Source organism: Pinus tabuliformis, chromosome 4_2, assembly GCF_031772625.1.
Source record: "Pinus tabuliformis cultivar Carrire ecotype Pingquan chromosome 4_2, CPIR1, whole genome shotgun sequence".
NCBI lineage: Eukaryota > Viridiplantae > Streptophyta > Pinopsida > Pinales > Pinaceae > Pinus > Pinus tabuliformis.
In genome coordinates, this window is record NC_142304.1 from 74,895,239 (window position 1) to 74,902,175 (window position 6,937).

Genomic DNA, 6,937 nt, shown 5'->3' on the forward strand with positions numbered 1-6,937 from the left:
TGCTCTTCCTATTTGAAATGTTTTTGTCATTATTCTTCTCTCTTCTTCTGCCATATTTATTCCCTCTACTTCTTTCTAATGCCCTCTTCTTACTTATTTCTTAACTCTTCATGTCTTCTCCACATCGTTTCTCTTTCCTTATGTTCCTATTCTTATTTATGCTTATGTTCCTATTCTTGTTTCCGCTCTTCTTCTTGTCTCTGTTCTTCTTCCTGTTTCTTTCTACTCTATTCCTCATGACCCTTTCCCCACTTTTGTACTTCAATGACCCTTTTAGTGATGATAGGATATTCTCTAAACTTTTGGGTCCTCTCTTCTTCAGGATCATGCACAACTTTCCTCTTTGTATTGGTAATGTTGACTGGAGTGGGCACTTCATGTTGACTCCCTTCTTGGAAAACATCTTGTGCATGGTCCATGTTGGAAGAGACTTCCTCATCACTTGGCACATATGCTCTACCAATTATTTATCTTCTCTTTCTCTTCTCAGGAATAAGATTCATAAGGCCAGGAAAAATGTAACTTAGCATAATGTCGTTTGCACACACCCCTAGGATCATATATGTGAAAAATCATCTCACCGAGCTTAAGGAAAATAATTTTCTCAACCTCTGTTTCTATAGCCTTCAAGCTTTTGATCTCATAAGATCCCACTTTCAAAGGAAAATAAGGCCAAGGTGCCTTATGTTGAAGAAAAGTGTAACTAGGTTCAATATTTGTAAATGTAATTTTGATATTTGAACTTGTCAAGAAAAATAAGTGTTACTTTTGTAAATTATTCGAATGAGTTTCTTGCTCATTCCATAGGTCTAGGAAAGTCAAAGAATCAAAGTCATGTTAAAGAGCTCTTCTTGAGCATGAATATCTGTCAACCTAGTGTCAAGTAGCCCTCCAAGAAAAGCACCATCCTCCAAAGAAAAAGACTGCGAACAAAATGATGTGAAAGAAAGTCAAGTCAGCTTCAAAGTATATATAGATGACATGTTAGCTCAATAAAAGGATGCAACAGTTCACTAAGTTCACATCGGATTGCATACATGGACTAACACCTATAAATATGCAGCTGAAGTAATCATAGGGGGACATAACTTCATATCACTTTGAAACTTCGGTGGCACAATAAGGATATTAGTGATAAACATTGTAACATCTTTGCTTAAGATAATTCAAATCTAGGGCAAGCACAATGACACATAATCTTGAGTTTCTCTGTGATTTTTTGTGGGAAAAAGGACTTCGGATACCTCTAATATCTTCGGTCATGTTCACAGGGAAATATAACAGTCTCATGACCACTGTCTCTTCTCGACTTGAGTGACTACTGTCTCGGAAGTTATAAGCTCTACATGCATAAGAAGAACCTCATTCATACTCTATCTCAACTTATATGTATACACAGTCACAGTCTTGATGTATCTACGATGGATAGGATAATACAATCTTGGCATATCATCAAGATAGAGTCATGATCTAAGTACAGTCACAACCATGGTCTCAGGAAGATCTCTGTTTTAGTGCAACAAGATGATACATTAATGATGATGTAGTTGATACAATGCAACAATGATCTATGTGAAGGTGGAGTAATGGTGTAGAAGCAATGATCTCATTGTCATAATAAGTATCTCAATACAAGCACAATAATTTTCTCAGTGATGACAACAACAAGGAAGATCTCAGTGGCGCAGTGATGATGAACTCAACAATGACGAAGAAGAGGATTGGTGTCTTGATCTTGGAGCGACATTATAGGTCAAGGGTCATGGTCTTGTTATTCATCAATTGGAAACTCTATAAGAAGAATTTTGTGTGGGTTTTCCTCTCCAAGAGGGAGAGGTTTTGGCCCTGGCAGAATGCCAACATCTTGTGTTCTTGTCTCTTTTTTTTGGTAACTATTTGATGAAGTAAGAAATACACACACTTAAAATGATACCAAGTAAAATATTATGCTAATAAACTAAAGATAAAATAACTCACAAATAGTTATCATCCTAAGAAAAATCTAATCAACTCTAACTGCCCTAGATTCTTCAACATGGTATCAAATCTATGGTTATAGTCAAAGGAAGGGCATAAAAGATACATTTCAAGGATCAAGTTTCTAGCAAGCATTAAAGCAAGCTGAAGGACATCAAGATTTGCATTAGAGAAACAAACCATGATCGTGATCAAACCCTAACAATCTAAAACAATAGGCTACATCAGAAAGTTTGTCTATCCAATCAAGAAGACAGTCTGCAGCAGCAAGAACTTGTGTCTCCATAGTCCTCATCAAAAGGCCACCAAGACCCTCATCAACATGTCTACAAAACAAGACAGCTCGAAGAATTTAAAAAATGAATATCACATCAGCTTGGAGAAAGTTGAAACCCTAGCAACAATCTTGATCTACAAAAGAAGGTGTTGTGCTCTTGACCTGCAAGAAATTCTAGAATACCAAATATGCGAAGAAATACAACCCAGAACACAGAACACAATGAGAAAAACAACCATTATTTTATTATTTAGAGATGAAAACAATGTTCACTTGCCTCTTTGAGGGGGCAACCTCCAGCAGAGCGGAGCTCGATTACAAAATATGTTATGAAACCAACTCACAAAAAGATAGAAAAGAGAGATAAATGCCTTAGAATTCAACCTCTTCGAGGGGGAAACCTCCCTTACATTACATAAATGAACAATTCTTGGATGATAAAAATGATAAGACCCCCTTTCTATATATAGGAGTCTAAGGGATCATAATATAATCATAGCCGACATAACAATAATAATGTAAGGGCACAATAATAACAATAGTGGGCTTCTATGGGGCACAATAGTAACAATATGGGGACTACATGGGCACAACAATATAATAAGGGGGTTGTACTAATAACAATAAAGGGTTACACTAGTAGTATAGGGGCCTAACATGCCCCTCTCCTTAAAAAAGTGTTTTCCTCAACACTTGAGTAGTTCTTAATGCTTCTGTGGAAAATTCTGGTCCTCCCATGTGGAATCTTCAATGGGTAAGTTCTTCCACTTGATGAGATACTCTGAAATTGGTCGATTTCATAGCTGTCGGGTTCTTGATTCTGTGACTGCTCCATGTTCCAATATGATTTTTCCTTCCTCTTCAAGTTCTGGCAATATTGTTTGAATTGGGATCTTCTACAACTTTTGAATGAGTGGCCACACTTCTTCTTCCTTCTTCCATTCATCCCTTGCTTCGTTTATCCAATCTGGTTGGATAATAGAAATAGAACAAAACAATGCTTCCACATCCTCATCCTTTCTTGAGAGTGCATATGCAACAACATTTTTCTTCCCTTTTCTATAGATGATGTCAAAGTCATAATCCAACATATTTGTGACCCATTTTTTCTATTCTTCTAAAGATAATATATGTTCTAAAAATTATCTAAGACTATCATGATCCATTTTTACCTTGAAGTGTATTCCCATTGGGTAAGGTCGTCATTTCTTAAGTGCATGTAGTATTTCCAACATTTCCTTCTCATAAATAGCTTGCTTGAGATGTAGTCGTAAAATTACCCAATCACCTACATCAAAACATTTTTTAGTGTGATGTTGATCTACCTATTGTTTCATTCGATTCTGCACCAAAGTGGCGTTATCCTTTAAAAGTTGGAGAACTTGTTGTTGATGCTCGATGTGATCTTTCACTGCTTGAACCTTTTTCTTCTTGATAGGTCCTTCTATCTTTAAAGTTTGAAGAGTGGTAATTTCTTCCAAGGCTTTACAAGATATGGTCAGATTCATTTCTTGATGCTCGATGTGATTTTTCACTTTTTGAACATTTTTCTTCTTGATATGTCCTTCTACCTTGATAGTTTGAGGAGTGGTAATTCCAGCCAATGCATTACAAGATATGGTTGGATTCATTTCTTCTTTCTCAATGTGATCTTTCACTTCTTGAACCTTTATCTTCTTGATATGTCCTTCTATCTTAATAGTTTGAGGAGTAGTAATTCTTTCCAATGCTTTACAAGATATGGTCGGATTCATTTTTTATTTCTCTCAGGTTGGTTCCTGGTGTATATACTCTTCTTTTGACATTTCTTGATCCTTTTCTTCCTCCTCTCCACAATCAATGTAAAATAATCTCTTCTCAGCACACTTATGACCTTTAATGTATTTGTTATCACAATTGTAACAAATCCCCTTTTTTCCTTTTTCTTCCAATTGTTGTGGTGTAACCCTTGTAGGTTTTGGAATGCTAGGAGAAACAACACTTTCATATTTATAGTTGTCAGGGGTAGACTTCTTTGTTGCCATAATTTCGCTTTCAATTTTTCTTTCCAACTCGAATGCCTCCTCCAATGAATCAGGTTCCCAAAAACGAACCTCATGTTGAATGTTATCCTTTAAAGTCCCTATGAAGACATCAATCCTTTGTTTCTCTGGAATAAAATTTACCCTTCTATTCAATTTTTGAAAGTCCTCAATGTTCTCTTCCATTGAACCCTTTTGTTTGATATTTATCAATTGGCTAAAGAAGGAGTTTCTCTTTGTATCCTCATAATGTGCTATCATTTCCTCCCTGAAAATTGACCACATAACAAGTGGTTTACGAGAACAAAGCTCTTTATACCATCAAAATGATCTGGGTCTAAATATGAAGATGCAATACATAACTTTTGTAATAGTTGCACCTCATGTAGATCAAAATATTGTTCCATCTGTAGTATCCAATTTACTGGATCCTTGCCATCAAACTTCCTCATATCGCCTTTTCTTAATTTTAGGAGCTCGATCTTGAAATGACTATAACTCTATAATTTCGGATCTTCCAGATTTGAAATTGTGACCTGCAGTAGCCCTTTGTGTCCTCATACTAATGCCACCAGTCTGATCAAAATTGGATTCTATAAGAAAGAGTTGTGCACAATCTCCCAAGATGACCTGATTATATAGCTTTTTAGAACAACAAATTTGTATGAAGCGCCACGTGTCCCTGTTTTGACCTTTGGATCTGAAAAATATGTACAAGAAACTACAGTCCGTCCTCTTTTTGTAACTTCTTATGAAATTTCAATCTGATGCTAAGAGAGACAGTTATGACAATTTTTCCAAGGTGGCCTGTTTGGAATGTAATTCGGGGGTCTGCAAAAGCCCTAACTTCCTCAGACTATATCTTTGACAATATAGTGAGACAGGATCTGAAATTCAGAGTGAAGGTTCAGACCGAGTTTTTTCTCAAATGGGTTTTTTTTAGCTTCTAAAACTTCATAGCGAAATAGTTATAATGAAAATCCCACGATGACCTATTTTAGCTTAAATTCTGGAGAATGCACAAACCCTAACTTCCTTAGATAATATATTCGAAAATATAGTGATACAAGCTCTGAAATTCAGACCCGAGGTTCAACATGATTTCTTCTCAAATGGGTTTCTTTTTTAGTGTTTGAAATGGCGCAGAAAAAAAGTTATATCAAAAATTCCATGATGACCTATTTGGAGCGGCGAAACCCTAGAATCCAAAGCTCTGATACCAAATGTTATGAAACCAACTCACAAAAATATAGAAAAGAGAGATAAACACCTTATAATTTAGCCTCTTCGAGGGGACAACCTCCTTTACATTACATAAATGAATAATTCTTGGATGATACAAATGACAAGACCTCCTTTATATATATATGAGTCTAAGGGGTCATAATATAATCAGAGCCGGCATAACAATAATAATGTAAGGGCACAATAATAAAAATAGTGGGCTTCTATGGGGCACAATAGTAATAATATGGGGACTACATGGGTACAACAATATAATAAGGGGGTTGTACTAATAACAATAAAGGTTTACAATAGTAGTATAGGGGCCTAACAAAATAAGACTTGATATTTCTCAATGGGGAGTTTCTATCCTTTATATAGGATTCATAACATATAATACCATGGGAAATTACCGTGGTTCTCTCAATACCATCTATCTAATACCATGGCCTGTTTGCAACTAACTGTGGTCCATTTCTCAAATGTGTGTCAACCACTTACAATTATTAATATGGGCTTTATTGACTCTTTAACTAACTATAACTATGACTCGACCCTATTACATAAATAAAGGGGTTAGGGTTGGACCATAACATGACCTCTCCCATAAAAAGCAGCCTTGTCCTCAAGGCTGACGCTGTGGAAACTGCTAAAGAATAGCGGCCAGTTCCCAGGTTGCATCTTCTGGAGAGGTGTCTTTCCACTTGATGAGGACTTCTTTGATCATGCGACTACACATATGTCATTCTCGCGTATCGAGCACATGTTCAGGTTGGAGCTAGAGTGAATCTTCTTCATCAAATTTAGGTAGATTGGTTTGAATTTTTCAATTGTTCCCCACCACTTTCTTGAGGCATGATACATGGAAGACTAGATGGATTCTTGAAGTTGGTGGCAAGGTTAGCTTATAGGCTACTGCTCCAATGAGCTGAAGTATTTGATAAGGTTTGTAGAATTTTGGAGCTAAGTTTTGGCAACCCTTTTCTTTGAGTGATGTTTGCTTATATGGTTGTAGCCGTAGGAATACCTGATCCCCTTCTTGAAATGTGCACTCTAAACGATGTTGGTCTTTCTGTTGCTTCATTCGATTCTGAGCTTGATGGAGATTATCTTTGAGACGGGCTAGCATGGCTACACGGTTTTGTAGGACTTGATCCATTGCTTTCACTTTAGAGCATCAAGGGATATAAGAAGTAGGTGAAGGTGGGAGTTGGCCATACACTGCTTCATATGGAGTCATCTTGGTGGCTGCATGATAGTTAGTATTATACCACCATTCAGCTAGAGGTAGCCACTGTACAAATTGATGTTGCTTTTCTGAAGTGAAGCACCTTAGGTATGTTTCCAAACATTTGTTGACTACTTTAGTTTGACCATCAGTTTGGGGATGATAGGAAGTACTTAGTTGGAGTTGGGTGCCTTGTAGCTTGAAAATTTC